The sequence below is a fragment of the Sus scrofa genome, chromosome 13 (genome assembly GCF_054392235.1).
Source record: "Sus scrofa isolate SSC_HxYL_T2T_F1_AM1 chromosome 13, Sscrofa_HxYL_maternal_Yorkshire_Landrace_v2.0, whole genome shotgun sequence".
In the NCBI taxonomy this organism is placed as follows: Eukaryota; Metazoa; Chordata; class Mammalia; order Artiodactyla; family Suidae; genus Sus; species Sus scrofa.
Genome location: NC_139395.1, coordinates 41,028,228 through 41,044,755, shown reverse-complemented (window position 1 = coordinate 41,044,755; position 16,528 = coordinate 41,028,228). Strand labels below are relative to the sequence as shown.

General features: G+C 44.9%; 1 protein-coding gene across 10 annotated transcripts in view; it reads right to left on the bottom strand.

The window, feature by feature from the left end:
* ACKR2 (atypical chemokine receptor 2) overlaps window positions 1-16,528 on the bottom strand; it is a 76,060-nt gene that overhangs the window by 32,549 nt on the left and 26,983 nt on the right. For 3 of the 10 annotated variants that reach the window (XR_014822416.1, XM_021068497.2, XM_021068498.2), the window contains exons 1-2: window positions 2,123-2,322; window positions 1,297-1,394 (exon numbers count right to left, since the gene is read on the bottom strand). The exons of 4 other annotated variants lie outside the window; for them this stretch is intronic. The gene's annotated coding sequence lies outside the window, so the exon portion shown is untranslated. Of the gene's footprint in view, window positions 1-1,296; window positions 1,395-2,122; window positions 2,323-16,528 lie in introns of those variants that run through there. 3 more of the 10 variants (XM_084986946.1, XM_084986947.1, XM_005669401.4) reach the window with 2 other exon arrangements.

The following is a 16,528-nucleotide window of genomic DNA, read 5'->3' as shown; positions in this document are numbered from 1 at the left end:
CTAGGGGTCGAATCGGAGCTGCAGCTGCTGGCCCATGCCACAGCCACAGCAACCTGGGATCTGAGCTGAGTCTGCGACCTACACCTCAGCTTACAGCAACACTGGATCCTTAACCCACTGTGCGAGGTCAGGGATGGAACCCGCATCCTCATGGATCCTAGTCGGGTTCGTTAAATGCTGAGCCACGGAGGGAACTCTCCCTATTTATTTGTTTATATCCATGTAGACTCATGAGTATTCATTTTATTCCATTATTATCATCATTTCTTTGGTTGTTCAAATCATCCTCCTTTGAAATATCTTGATCCACCTGCTTCCTGTTGACTTGATTTTCCAGCCACAGCCCATCAAACACCTACTCCCAGGAAGGCAGGGCAGGTCATGGGGGGAGCTGAGTCTTTGCATGAGGGGCTAGGTTTCCCTGGAAGTCACTTCCCAGCAATAGCTGGACCTTTTCCAAGGATGGGCAGGTTCCAGTCAGGGGAAATTAGTCATGGCTCCAGAGCCAGGTAGTTCCAGGCAGAGCTGGCCAGGTAGGCCCAGGTCCTTCTGCTGTTTTCCGGTCCAGCATTCTGCCCTCTGTCCCAATCCTGACCCTGCCCATAGCAGCACCAGCCAACCTCATGCCCTGAGCTTTTCCTCCTTGACTCCTCCTTCTCTGCTCTGCTGCATGAAGAGAAGTGCAGAGAAGCTCAAGTGGCAGACAGCCGGGCAACCCTTACCTAAATTCCTTCCTACCGAGGAACTGCTCTCCACCCAGGGGATAGTTACCAGCTGTCCTCCGCTGGCCCCAAGGGCAGCCAAGGCACAGACTGCAGTGCACTGCAGCAAGGAAGTCAGCCAAAAAGTGGGACTTTCCATGTCATCTTTACTAGGCTGACATACTCCTAACTCACTGCACGGTCCACGGATTACAGTGAAAAGTGGTATCACATTTTCAAAACACCTGCTCCTCTCTTCAGCCAAGCACTGACTATGAACCTGTCAACCTTTTGTAATTGCCTCTTCCCTCCTGTCCTCCACCAGCCAATTCTAGGTCTGCTTCCCCCAGAAGCCTCCCCAAGCATCTCCAGGCCTCCCTGGTGCCCTGCTCTGAGCTCCTCAAGTCTCTAAAGGGCAAATCTGTCCTGCAATGACTGCACAGTCCCAAAGATCAGGGGCCTTGTACATCTGCATGCAGAGTACCCAGCACTACCCACACAGAACAGGAACCAGAGAGCCAGTGATTTGCAGGTGGAGCCCAGTCAGCTCTTGACAAACTGACTTTTAGATGAAAGAGACCCGATTTAGCCCTACCTCAGCCTCTCACTTGCTGTCTCTTTCTCTCCATTCTTCTGTATTCTTTGGGCCGAGTTCACCCCATTCTGGGCTCCAGGGTCTTACAGTTGGAATTCCTAAACAGAAACATGCCCCTGAATTTAGAAGTTCTCTTAGTGTCTCTGTTTAGCCACCTCGATTAGATGTTGTGCCAAAATCTCAGACCAGCTTCGTCCTATCATGTTCCACTGACGGCTCAACAGGAGGAAATGTTCGTCTCACCTCTTCCATTTCCTCTTTCTGCACCGACCCTGCCAGCAAGCCCCCTCCAGCCACCCCAGACACATGTTGTCTCCCCTCTTGTACATCTGCCCAGAGTCTCATGTTCAGGGCCTTGGGGGCAGGGGCTGCTTTCAGCTAAGGTGGGAGGGTGTATATAAACTATTCACCACTTTCCAGTCCCTTCCCTTGATACAAACACATTTGTTTGAAATCAACATATTTATTCATTTATCAAAATACCTTCCACTGGAGTTCCTGTTGTAGCGTAGTGGAAATGAATCTGACTAGGAACCATGAGGTTGCAGGTTCGATCCCTGGTCTTGCTCAGTGGGTTAAGGATCCGGCGTTGCCGTGAGCTGTGGTGTAGGTCACAGATGTGGCTCAGATCCTGCGTTGCTGTGGCTGTGGTGTAGGCCGGTGGCTACAGCTCCGATTGGACCCCCAGCCTGGGAACCTCCATGTGCTGCAGGTGCGGCCCTAAAAAGGACCCAAAAGGAAAAAAAAAAAAAAAAAAGGCAACTCCTTATAGGTCGAAATAAAATATGCACTCAAATCTCTGTCTCTGGGTCTGTGGGACACTTACCTATATGCTCTATCCAAGGATTGTCCCTTTGTGTTGCCACAATGCTGACCCAAATCCAAGGGTACAAATTCCTTCTATCAGAGAGGACCACGCTGCCTCCTCAGATTCCACAGGACAGTGGGTCCCAGGAGAAATGAAGTGGAACAACACAGAGGCTACTTTAGGATGAGGATCTGCTCCACCCAGATATTACATATCGCAGTGGGAAATGTGGCCACAAAATGAGGAAACCATGAGATATGTAAATCTGGTAAGAAGTTCCTGTTGTGGTGTGGTGGTAGCTCCAATTAGACCCCTAGCCTGAGAACCTCCATATGCCATGGTGCAGGCCTAATACGCAAAAAAAATTTTAAATTAAAAAAAAAAACATTAATTGGAAATATGATGAAATGTTTGGAAGCAGTCCTGGGCGTGGGCTGAAATCTGCAAAAAGGAACATTTGCGTGATTTTAGGAAGGTGACTGAGAAAACTTCCAGGGCCCTTATTTGGCCTAATTCCAGGCCTCCCTTCTAGAGAAGTCATCCTCCTGGAGGTGGAGGGCTTTAGGCGCACAAATGGGCTTGAGAACCATTCATATAAACATAGCACATTAGGAGTTCCCGTCATGGCTCAGTGGTTAATGAATCTGACTAGGAACCATGAGATTGTGGGTTCAATCCCTGGCCTTGCTCAGTGGGTTAAGGATCCAGCATTGCCATGAGCTGTGGTATAGGTCGCAGACATGGCTTGGATCCCACGTTGCTGTGGCTCTGGTGTAGGCCAGCAGCTATATAGCTCCGTTTCAACCCCTAGCCTGGGAATCTCCATATGCCGTGGGTGTGGCCCTAGAAAAGACAAAAAGATAAATAAATAATTTTAAAAAATAAACATAGCACATTAGCCACCCAGCAAAATTAATATGCCTCCATGGCTCAGAGGAAGTGGAGACCACCCTGCTAGACAGCAGGGCAGGAGCAGAACTTAGACTGAATGGCAGACCTGTTTCCACCTGAGCAGATGCTTTTGCCCATAACCCACGGTAGGAAATGCATTTCACCTGGCAGTCTCTTGCACAAGTTTCACAAAATAATAATTACCCTTACTGCCCTCAGTGTGTTTTGATATTTTCAATTCTATTGTGTCATATTTCTTAAATGCTGAACATGCCACATTAACTGATTTCACAACTCGCTTCTAGGTGGTGACCCACAGTTTGCAGGACTACCGTCGAAGGTATCCAGAAATGAAACAATGGGGACATAGTTCCAGGCTTTTCCCAAATACCAGGAAAAGTATTTACCATCAGCCTCTGTGTCCTATTCAGAGTTGCAAGGTGTGCTGGGCTGTGCCGGGAAACCTTCTAAAATTCTGTAAAGCGAAAGTGGTTCCTGTGTCCTCACTCAGTGACTGCTACTACTTTTACTTTCTTTGCCACACCCTATACCACTTGTACTATGTATGAATATTCTAAATCAACTCATCACTTTTTAAAACTTAAATACTCACACAAGCCCTGTCTATTGACAAAAATCAAAGGTTTGAAGTTATTCCCAATGCAAAATAAAACAAAAACACAATTATGAGTATAAAACATACCTTCTGTGTTCCACCTTAAATCTTAGAGCTAGTGGCCCTCCCTGCACCGCTCCTTTCACAGGAAGATGATCCAGCCTCTGTATAGCTCAAGCTATCCTTAACCCCTAGAAAGGCTTCTATTATCCCTCTGTCTGTCCATCTCTCCTGATAAGCAGCATCATTTTCGTGGCTAACAGCATTTCAACTTGCTTAATCTTCACACCAGTCCTATGAATGTTCAGGTCACTCCGTTTTACAGATGAGAAAGCAGGTATGGAGAGATCAGGCAGACTTGCCCATAGCTAGGAAGAGATGGAGTCAGGTTTTGTTTTTTGTTTGTTTTTGTTTTTGTTTTGGTCTTCTTTTTAGGGCCGCACCCACAGCATATGGAGGTTCCCAGGCTAGGAGTCTAATAGGAGCTGTAGCCACTGGCCTACCCCACAGCCACAGCAACTCGGGATCCGAGCTGCGTCTGCAACCTGCACCACACTCATGGCAATGCTGGATCCTTAACCCACTGAGCAAGGCCAGGGATAGAACCTGCATCCTCACGGATGCTAGTCATATTCATTTCCACTGAGCCACAATGGGAACTCCTGGAGCCAGGCTTTGAACCCAGATCATCTGACAGCAGAGCCTGTGTGTCCAGCTACTATGTTATACTGTCCCTCTCTGAAGTTGCCCGTCCCCAGTCTCAGCCCTAGTGTTGCCTCTTACAGGACACCTTCCAGGACTACCATCATAAGATTGTTCTTCTCTATTTCAAAGCCCTCACTTCTTGGCTGTTTAATTCACTTGAACGCTAATCATAAACTACTTGGAGGAGTTCCCGTCGTGGCGCAGTGGTTAACGAATCCGACTAGGAACCATGAGGTTGCGGGTTCGGTCCCTGCCCTTGCTCAGTGGGTTAACGATCCGGCGTTGCTGTGAGCTGTGGTGTAGGTTGCAGACGCGGCTCGGATCCCGTGTTGCTGTGGCTCTGGCGTAGGCCGGTGGCTACAGCTCCGATTCAACCCCTAGCCTGGGAACCTCCATATGCCGCAGGAGCGGCCCAAGAAATAGCAACAACAACAACAACAAAAAAAAAAAAAAACTACTTGGAGACACTGCCCCTACCAGGCTGAGAACCTCATGGAAGGATGGCAACATCTTACTCCTCTGTCTCTCTCTGGGTCCAACAGCTTGTCTGAGGCATTGCGGGCCTCTCTCTTGGGCCCTATGACCTCTCCTTGTGTTTAACAAACACCCAGCACTCTTTGCAAGCTGCCAGCTCACAGGCTGGTATTCAGTGAAGCCCTGGGAACAAGGGGGGTAAGCATAGATGAGTCAGAGAAAACAAAATCAAGGGGTCTTAACCTGGAGTCCACAGATCCCCAGTGGATCCACTTGTGGTATGCAGGAAGTCTGTGAACTTAAATGGGGGTGAGATTACGTCTTTATTTTCACTGGCCTCTGATGGAAATTCAACATTTCCTTCAAATGGAATTCACCCCATGACTCTGTCATCAGTAAAATTACTGAGTTTCCTTTCACATCATCGTTGTGGCAGCATTTCAAAACATTTACAGTCGTCACTTTCTGGAAAATCTGGTTGTTTTCAGACCCACTGCTGTATCTTGTATTTAAGACATTCATAAATAAACACATATATAGCATATATCATGCCACAATTGGGAAAAAAATATCTTGGTATTTGTATTTTAATAGGATTGGCATTTCCTGGCAATTTCAATAGTATCAGTAGTCTTATGTGTTTCACCTTATGCTTTTAAGTCATTATTCAGACGTGCCTATAGGCTTCACCAGAGTGACAGTGGGAGCCATGGCAAAAAAATGTTAAGAACTGGGTTTGGGACTACAGAGACCTTAGTTTAAACCTTAATTCTGCCATTTACAAAGCAAGTTACCTGAGCATCAGTTCCCTCATCTGTAGAACAGGGATTACTACCTACCTTCCTGGATTAGCATCTAGCATCTGAATAAAGGTGATACCAAACCCAGCCTAACCTGCCTGGTGAGGCACATAAAGCTGGGGATAGTGGAGCCCTCAGTTTCCTACCTCTCCTACCAGGTAAGTCATTTGTCCTTCTCAGTCTGGCTGAGACCTCCTCCCTGTTACAGGACAGAAAGCCTAACTTCAGACCCTTCTTAGATACTCTATCCCATTTCTGAGTCCAGAATCACACCGCACTCCCCAGACTGGCTGACATTATTAGGCTCTGAGGAGAGACCAGTCACCTCCCTCCTCTAAGCACTAATATGCATTTCCACATTTGCCCACGGGGCGGGGCTGGTGCACACGCTTAACCAGGGCAACGTGACCAGGAGCAGAGCCAGAACACTTCACTGAGTAGGGATCATCCTCCAACCCAGTCCCTGCTTCCTACCCTCTCCTCCCAGCCCAAATTGTGCCTGACGTTCAGAAAAGTGCCCCCTCTGTGCTCCTTTCCAGTAACCTACTACTCTAAGAATGGTGATGTCTATAATTCTAAGATGATAGAGTAGCTTTGCCTGTGTTTAAACTTTATTTAAATGTAGTCATACAGAATATATTCTTCTGTTTGTTTTTGTTTGACTATGTTTGTGAGATTACAGACAGTGCTAGTTCATGCCCATTGCCCTATAGGTTCCATTCAATAGTTTATTTGTCCATTTATCCGTTGACTTGGCATTTGAATAGTGTCCAGTTTGGGGTTTGTTTGTGGCTGCCGGGTAGAGGCTGGTATCCATGCCTCCACCCATCCAAAATTGGTTTGGAGCTGGAGACTAATGATAACATACACCCACCAAATGGATTTGAAAGATTAGTCACATAGTAAAGCTTTCTGGGGAGAGCAGGGCCCAAACTCAAGCCAATCTGTTTGGCTTAAGCAGAAGGGGCAAGTGGCTCTAGTTTTTACTTACAGTGGTTGGAGGAGAGGGGTCCAGGATGAAATCTCCCTCTCCCACTGGCTGGTGTTTGAGTGGTCTTAACTTCCCACTCATGCCAAGGAAGGGAGTTCCTGGATTTTCTTACTGGCATGTCCAGGAGGGGGGCAAAAAGGAAAAGGGCTGTGATGGGGCTTGAAGGCCATCGTGGGCAAACTTCAAAAACAGGATCTAACTCTTTATTATAGGGTTATTACAAGTATTACTGCTATGAATATTCCTTTATAAGCCTTTTGGCAAACATATCACATACTTCTAAGGTGCATCTCTAGGAGTGCAATTGCTGGGGAATATGTTTGTCTTGAGTAAATACTGCCAGTTTTTCAAAGTGATTGTGCCAAATCACATTCCCTTCAACAACATTTAGAGTTGCACCAGTTTGTTTATCCACTCTGCAGTTGGACATTTGGTTTGTTCTCAGTTTTTTATGATTACAAATAAAACTGCTATAAACATTCATATGCAGATTTTTGAATGAATAAAAGCTTTTCTTTTCTCTTGGGTAAAAACGAGGCATGGAACAGCTAGGTTGCATGGTAAGTGTATGCTGAGCTGTGTAAGAAACCAGGCAACCTGTTTTCCAAAATGGCTGTCCTATTTTGCATCTCCACCAGCAAAATATACCAATTCTAATTGCTCCACACCCTCCTAAGTTCTTGGATTGGTCTTTACTTTCAGGCATTCTACTAAGTGTAAAGCAGTATTTCATTGAGGTACTAATTTGCATTTCCTTAAGAACTAAAGTTATTGAGCATATTTTCAAATGCTTACTTGCCATCCATATATGTTCTTCAGTGCAATGTCTTTTCAAATCTTTTGCCCATTAAAAAAAAAAAAAAACAGGGGAGTTCCCATCGTGGCACAGTGGTTAACGAATCTGACTAGGAACCATGAGGTTTCGGGTTCAATCCCTGCCCTTGCTCAGTGGGTTAAGGATCCAGCATTGTCATGAGCTGTGGTGTAGGTCGCAGATGCGGCTCAGATCTGGTGTTGCTGTGGCTCTGGCATAGGCTGGCAGCTACAGCTCCAATTCAACCCCTAGCCTGGGAGCCTCCATATGCCACGGGAGCAGCCCTAGAAAAGGCAAAAAGACCAAAAAAAAAAAAAAAAGTTAAAGAGTTGGGAGGGAGGTTTGTTTAATGTAACATGACAAGCAAACCCTAAGTAGCATAACGAGTACAAAGAAATTTCATCTTGCAATCAGGATAATTTGTAATAAACTTTTTTTTTTTTTTAAGGGCCTCACTTGCAGCATACGGAAGTTCCAGACTAGGGGTGAATCAGAGCTGCAGTTGCCGGCCTACACCACAGCCACAGCAATGCCAAGTCTGAGCTGCATCTGCAACCTACACCACAGCTCATCACTACACCAGATCCTCAATCCACTGAGCAAAGCCTGGCACTGAACCTGCGTCCTTATGGATACTGGTCGGGTTCCTTTCCACTGAGCCACAGTGGGAATTCCCTGTAATTAATAACTTTTGTTTTGCTTTTTTTAGGGCCACACCCCGAATCAGAGCTGTAGCCACCAGCCTCTACCACACCTCACAGCGAGGCCGGATCCTTAAACCACTTGCCTTAGGCCTTGTTCTAGGATCACAGATTTTTTTTTTTTTGTCTTTTTGTCTTTTTGCCATTTCTTGGGCTGCTCCCATGGCATATGGAGGTTCCCAGGCTAGGGGTCTAATCGGAGCTGCAGCCACCAGCCTACGCCAGAGCCACAGCAACGTGGGATCCGAGCCGCATCTGCAACCTACACCACAGCTCATGGCAACACCAGATCCTTCACAGATTCTGGTACATATGTGCTATATGATGTCTGAGGGTGGCCTGGACTGCAAAGGAACCCAGGACATAACAATACTTGAAAATAAGAAAGCAATGGACAAGTACGAAAGCAATCAGGATTGGAGATTGGAAAACTAGCTAGATAATGATGTTGATATGGCTTCAGTCTCAAAATCTGGTAGATTGAAGACATGCAGAGTTAAGAGTTTATCTTGATCCTTGGAAGGGTTTCAGGCTGTGTAAATAATGCCTGAATGTTGCAGTTTTATTTAGTTTTGCTTAGTATCATGGTTTTACTTCTAGCTCATGAGAGCTTTGGAATTTGGAAGGGATATGTATTTTGTATTTTATACACATATTTGAAAAGTTGTCCCATAAAAGGAGAACATTAGTCTGAGTTTATATGACTATCTTTTCCCAGAGAGGAATGCATTTTGGAGCAGTTCTTCTGACTGTGGTAGCATTTGCCTCCAGCAGGGGTCGCCTCAGGCTACCCAGAGAATAAGCATAACACCTCACATCCAGTAGACAACTCCTAATACTTGGATCATCTTTTTTTTGTGCTTCCCCACATTACCAGTAAGAGAATAAAGGCAGTGTACACAAGAGAAAAAAAAAAGGAGTTCCTATCAGGGCACAGTGTAAACGAATCCAACTAGGAACAATGAGGTTTCAGTTTCGATCCCTGGCCTCGCTCAGTGGATTAAGGATCCGGCCTTGCCATGAGCTGTGGTGCAGGTCGCAGACTCGGCTGGGATCCTCCATTGCTGTGGCTGTGGAGTAGGTCAGCAGCTGTAGTTCTGATTGGACTCCCTAGCCTGGAAACCTCCATATGCCACAGGTACGGCCCTAAAAAGAAAAAAAAAGAATTAAATTTGAAAACCCAGGTCAAGCGTATTATTTTTTTTTTTCCTTTTTTGGCCACATCACAGCATATGGAATTCCTGGGCCACAGATCAAATCCAACCCACAGCTGTGGCTGACGCACACCTGCCATGTTGCTGGATCCTTAACCCGCTGTGCCGGGCTGGAATCAAACCAGTGTCCCAGCGCTTCAGAGAAGCCGCCCATCCCGTTGCACCACAGTGGGACCTCCAAGGCTCGCATTTTTTCATTCTACCTTCTGCTGTTCTTAGAGTTTTGGTGCTCCATATCTTGTTGACTACATTACATTGTTAAACATAGAGGAATTACACACAAAATTTTAAACCAAGTTGTTGTCACTTGTAGGGACTACATTGCAGAAGGGTCATGGAAGATGGACCTCAGCCCCCAAACTCCGCTTGCCTCTCTGTATGTTCCCTAGGGCCCTTTAGAGTTGAGGGGTAACCACTCCAAGTTTCTGCCATGTTCCGTGTTCCTTCTGCCTCTCAGTTGGCACAATGAGGAGACAATGCAAAGAGGAAAGCCACGTGACAAAGGAGAGTGTGCAAGGGGCTGGTCAAGAGGCCTTTCTGGTCCCAACTCTGAAACTGCTATATTGTAGGAAAAAAAGCCTCTTTGGGCCACAGAGTCCCTCTCTGTAAAGCTGGAGCTGCTCCACCTCCTGGGCCCTTTCAGCAAAGTCAAAGGATATAAGTAAGAGCTGACAGAGCCAGGATTAGGGGAAAAGGTGAAGAGGACAAAGGCAGAGGGAAAAGACCTTGGCTAATCTCCCGGTATTGGAATTGGCGCAGATGACTCACCCTGGTCCACCCAGACTGGCCCATTATTCCTGGCCCACCACTCCCATCTTCTCCCCTGACTTCCTGGAAAGAGAGAATTTCTGATAAACCATGCATAAACTGCCTTAGTCATTAACTCAATAGGAGCTGTGGCCTAGAGCACAGAGTCTCGTGGATGATTTATTTGCATCTAGTGAGCGAATCTTGTTCAAAAGCTGTAAGAGTCCTGACACAGCTATAGACACAGCAACGGCAATTTTCCTGTGGCTTGTCTCTACCAAAGCCAAGGTTTACAGCCATCTAGGTACTTTGCATTAATCAAATTGTGTGTCTTACACATCCAAGCTCTGTGGTCCTCTCACCAACCCTCATCTCTTTCCTCCATCCACAGCTCACCCATTCTTCCATTCTGCTAGAGTCTGTTATCCACCAGACCTGCTCGTTCCCTTCTCTAATTCTCCAGTATCAGGTGGCTTGATGTTCCCCTCTCCCAGGAGGGTTCTGCTTGGCTTTCAATAAATGTGACCAGGCAGACTGTAATAAAGACATTACTTATTTAGTCAACTGTTATATACAACTATGGGGAAGCCCTTGTATTATCCTCCTGCTTTATTTAAAGTGCACCACCAGAATTATAAGTACTTTAAAAAATAATTTCATTTTCTTTTCTTTCTTTCTTTATTTATTTATTTTTCGCACCCACGGCATATGGAGGTTCCCAGGCTAGGGGTAGAATTGGAGCTACAGCTGCTGGCCTACGCCAGAGCCACAGCAACATGGAATCCAAGACATGTCTGCAACCTACACCACAGCTCATGGCAACACTGGATCCTTAACCCACTGAGCAAGGCCAGGGATCAAACCCACAACCTCATAGTTCCTAGTCAGATTCATTTCCACTGCACCACAAAGGAAACTCCAATAATTTCACTTTCTAATAAAATTCTATTTTCAGAGGTTTCTAGAAAAAAAAGTTTATTTTTGGCTTTGAAAAGCTTCTTCATCACATAGTATTCCTAAAAAGAAACCCCCAGAAATACCCTGATTAGCCCCAGAAATCAGCAATCTTTATCCTGAATTAGACGAATAAAATATCTAACTTGCAGGTGGGATGAATTCACCTCTTCAAATCTCATCCCCTCAGTCTGCTGCATAGCACAGAGAACTCTGCCCAAGGTTCTGTGACAATTTATGTCAGAAAAGAATCTGAAAGAGAATGGATGTTGATAGGTTCCCTGGAGGATGGAGACAGATCCCACCTCTCCCCAAAGTGGCTGTTCACCTTGGAGACCTGCTGTGGACATGGGTACAGCCCAGCACAAGAGCTATACCCTTCCCTGGAATGTGGAGCATAGATTATCCATACAAGGATTAAATGCCCTCTGTCCCGAGACTCGACCACCTACCCCTCCCTTGACCTTCCCCTCCTCCTTCATCATTCCTGCCACAGGTTTCTGCCATGAACTCCAGCCACAGATTCCCACCACAGTTCCTTTATAAGCTTAGCACCTCCTCACAGTCAGGGCTGGCACGATCTTGAGATCAGCCCGCACCCCTGTGATGCCTTAATAAATCCCTTTTGCTTTATACTAACTTGGCCTTGCATGTTCCTCCCTAGGCAAACCTAACAGATGAGTGTACAAGTAGGTGAATCACTTTGCTGGATAACAGAAATTATTACAACACTGTATATCAACCAGGTGGCAATAAAACTTTAAAAAATGAAGAAAAAAAATCTCATACCCTCAGACCTTCCCAGAACATTCACATATAGGTAGGCTCTAGGAGTATAATAGGCCTCAGAAAATAACTCATTTTGGTTCCCTCAGAAGTGCACCTTCTCAGGATGAACTTGGTCTGACTTTCCCTACCTGACGTCAAAATGTTGGGAGTTCCTATGGTGGCACAGCGGAAACGAATCCAACTAGAAACCATAAGTTTGCGGGTTCAATCCCTGGCCTCGCTCAGTGGGTTAAGGATCTGGTGTTGCCGTGAGCTGAGGTAAAGGTTGCAGAGGTGGCTCGGATCTGGTGTTGCTATGGCTGTGGTATAGGCTGGTGGCTACAGCTCCAATTAGACCCCTAGCCTGGGAACCTCCATATGCCGTGGGTGCGGCCCTAAAAAAGACCAAAAAAAAAAAAAAAAGTAATAGAAGTATCCAGGGACTTATCCCACTGTGATTAAAGCCTATGACTCGAGCTCTTTCCCTTCCTTGTTGACTTTACACATTCTTCCAGGCTTATGGTTTCTTTTATGGGGAGGATTGAAGGGTGTATGGTAGCTAAAGAGCAATTCTGTTCCCCTCGCCTGAGGTTGGCGAACAACCATTATCGGGTCCTGAGTTGGGGAGTGTTTGGGCTTCTCCCTGTGGGTAAGCATGTCCATTCAGAGGCTGGGTGATCAGCTACCAGAGGACCCTACACATAGATGGCAGGAATCAGGAGTCCTGATGGTTGTTCCAGCAATTCTACAAGTCTCCTTCCTGTGCATGGAGAGAGACAAAGTGGACAAGCCCAACTCCTGGAGCCCTTGTCTTGGCACTGGGTTAAATCCTGTGTTAAAGGTTTCTCATGAGGTTATATTGTTTTAAAAGGCAAAACAAAACTGATAAACTTTTAGCTGTACTGACTAGGAAAAAAGGGAGAAGACTCAAATTACTAAAATCAGGAATAAATTTTTAAAAATAAAAAGGATTATAAGGAAATACTGTGAACAACTGTTTGCCAACAAATTAGATAATTTAGGAGAAATGGAAAAATTTCTAGAAATAGACAAACCATCAAAACAGACTTAGGAAAAAATAAAAAATCTGGATAGACCTGCAATAAAAGGATTGAGTTAGTAATCAGAAAACTTCCCACAAAGAGAAGCCCAGGACCAGATGGCTTCACTGGTGACCTCTACCAAACATTGAAAGAACTACCACCAGAGTTCCTGTCATGGTGCGGTGCAGTGGAAATGATTATGACTAGGAACCATGAGGTTGTGGGTCTGATCCCTGGCCTCACTCAGTGAATTAAGGATCTGGCGTGGCCATGAGCTGTGGTGTAGGTCACAGACACGGCTCAGATCTGATGTTGCTGTGGCTATGGTGTAGCCCAGCAGCAGTAGCTCCGACTGGACCCCTGGTCTGGACTCCATATGCCACGAGTGTGGCCCTGAAAAGTGCAAAAATAAATAAATAAAAAAAATAAAGAACTACCACCAATCTTCTCAAAATCTTCCAAAAAAAAAAAAAAAAGGAAGGAACACTTTCTAACACTTTCTATGAGGTCATTATTACTTATTACTCTGAAACCCAAATCCAACAGAGACATTGCAAGAAAAGAAAACTGCAGACCAATATCCCTTATGGGCAAAGTTACACAGACACAGACACGGAGGCGCACACATACACACAAAATTCAACAAAATATTAGCAAACCAAATGCAACATATATTAAAAAAAAGCTATACAAATCAAAAATACAATAAATAAATAAATAAAAAGACTATACACCATGATCAAATCAGAATTTTTTTCCAGGCACACAAGGTTGGGCCAACACATTAAAAAAAATCAACCACTGCAATACACCATATTACTAGAATAAAGGACAAAAACCACATGATCATCTCAGTGGATGCATTTGACAATCTTCAATACTCTATCATGATAAAAGCATGCAATAAACTGGAATAGACATTTTTCCAAAGAAATATTAAATGGCCACTAAGCAACTAAGAAGATACTCAACATTATTAGCATCAGAGAATAATATCACATGTGGACTTTTGTACCTGACTTCCTTCACGTAGCACAGTGCTTTGAAGGTTCATCCATGTTGCAGCAGGTATAGGTGTTCCATTCCCTTTTGATGGCTAAATAATATTCTACTTCATGGAAAATTTTGTGGACACATGATTCAATGTTCTTGGGTATATACCTAGGTGGATCATAGGGTAACTCCTGCAGCATATGGAGGTTCCCAGGCTAGAGGTGGAATCAGAACTGTAGCTGCTGGCCTACACCACAGCCACAGCAACACCAGATCCAAGCCATGTCTGTGACCTACACCACAGCTCACAGCAACACTGGATCCTTAATGCACAGAGTGAGGCCAGTGATTGAACCTGCATCCTCATGGATACTAGTCAGATTCATTTCCACTGAGCCATGGGGGAACTCCCATATGGTAACTTTAATGTTTAACTTTTTAATGAATTATTAAGATTTTTGTCAAAGGAATGGTATCATTTTACATTCCCATCTGCACTGTATGAGGGTTTCACATTCTCCACATCCTTTCCAACACATGTTATTGTCCATCTTTTTCTTTTTCTTTTTTCTTTTGGTTTTCTAGGGCCGCTCCCGTGGCACATGGAGGTTCCCAGGCTAGGGGTCTAATCGGAGCTGTAGCCGCTGGCCTATGCCACAGCCACAGCAACTCAGGATCCGAGCCGCGTCTGCAACCCACACCACAGCTCATGGCAACGCCGGATCCTTAACCCACTGAGCAAGGCCAGGGATCGAACCTGCAACCTCATGGTTCCTAGTCAGATTTGTTAACCACTGAGCCGCGATGGGAACTCTGTCCATCTTTTTCTCTATAGCTATCCCAATGGGTGTAAAGTGGTATCTCACTGTGATTTTGAGTGTGGGCCTTAGGAATCCGAGGCTACACAGAATACAAAGCAAAATGCTAGAAATGACCCAAGAAAATACAACGTGCTAGGGAAAAGGAGTATGTTTTACAGGAAAAAGCTTGAAGAGCAGGAAAGACTTTATTCACAAAGGTAGTAGCATATGAATTTAAGAGGATATGAAAAATTTTTTAATTGTTTTCTTATAATAATATAAATTTAGTTGATACAGAAAAGCAAAGAAAAAATGACAATCACAAATTATTATTCTGCTATTCAGACAGAACCACCATTAACATTTGAGGAGATTATTTTTCCTCATTTTATTTAAGTCTATGTCTATCTATAAATAACATGTTTGTGAATATATACATACATATACATATCTATGTATACTCATATGTATCTCAAAACAAAAGCTGTGATTGGTAAGAATTCTAACAGGGGGAAATAGAAGGTACGAAAGAGACCAGGCACAGGCAGGAAAAAGAGAGCACACAGAGGCAATGCAACCTTCTGGAAAGAACGTGAGCTAAATATGACTGGATTCAGGGGTTTCCGTTGTGGTGCAGCGGAAACGAATCCAACTAGGAACCATGAACTTGCGGGTTCGATCCCTGGCCTGGGAACTTCCACATGGCTCGGGTGTGGCCCTAAAAGGACAAAAGACAAAAAAAAAAAAAAAAAAAAAAAAAAAAAAAAAAAAAAAAATCCTGCCTCTGCTTTTGTGGAAATGTAAGCAAGTTACTTAACCATGATGAACCTCAGTTTCCTCATGTAAAATGGGGCTAATATTATGACTGAGCTGCTTTAATGATCAGACACTTGAATATGTCAGGTACACAGCAACGTGCCAAGGGAATGGGAGGTGCTGAGTGTGTACTGGGGCTGTCAGCAGGCTACCTAGGTGGTGCATTGGTTCTGCTTGCTTCTGATATAAGATACCTATGGCTAAGAGGGAGGCCAGGGACACTTACCCACTATAGCCCATGGATCACAAGGATTCCAGACCCCAGCTAACTGAAAGAACAAATTAGCCAGAAGTGGTCCTATGTCTTTTAAAACTGTTGGTGAACTGCCCTTAAGCACCAGCCCAGTTTCTAGAGAAATCACAGTCTATGCAGTATACTTCACACTCAGCTGTCTCACCGCCTAATTACCCCCAATCAGCCACATAGCATGAGGCAGCAGACCAAGGTTACAAGCTCACTTTTCCTACAGGTATTTTAATATTCTTCATTCTCAAAAACTCTTCTGACTCTCAGAAAGCAGAAAGGCTTTGAAGGCTAGCACCTGTCTGCTGATTCACCGAGTGAACTTGGGTCAGGCAGATCATCTTTCCTTTCCAGTTTTTCCTGAAACAGGGCAGGCAGTTTTCTGCCCCTGAGCAAAAGCATCAGCATAGGGAGAGTAATTCAGGGCCTGCAATTTGGGTGAAGTGTCTGTTTGCATAATCCATTTTCCTCTCTGAATTATAAAGGCAATTGTCCATCTCTTGCAAAGGAGACCATTATCCTGCGTTACTGAGATTGGGGATCTAATTTAGATGTCAGCTACATTTATGAGCACTCAAGTCATTAAAACCATCAAGACAAACAGATGGTGCCTCGCAATCAGTGTGCAGACAAAATGACTTGGAGAGCCTGGAGATCAGGCAATAAAAACCTATTTGCAGTGCCGCTGAGTGTGGCAGTGCCTCCCAGAAGAGGCACCTCTTTCCTCAGAGAATTAGCAGGCTGTGAAAATAGCCCTAAATCGTAGGTGGGTGAGAGAGAGTGGGGAAAGCAGAGAGGCAATCAGTATCCAAGGCAGTGGGGGGGATCGGAGGAGGGTTCTGAAAGGGAGACT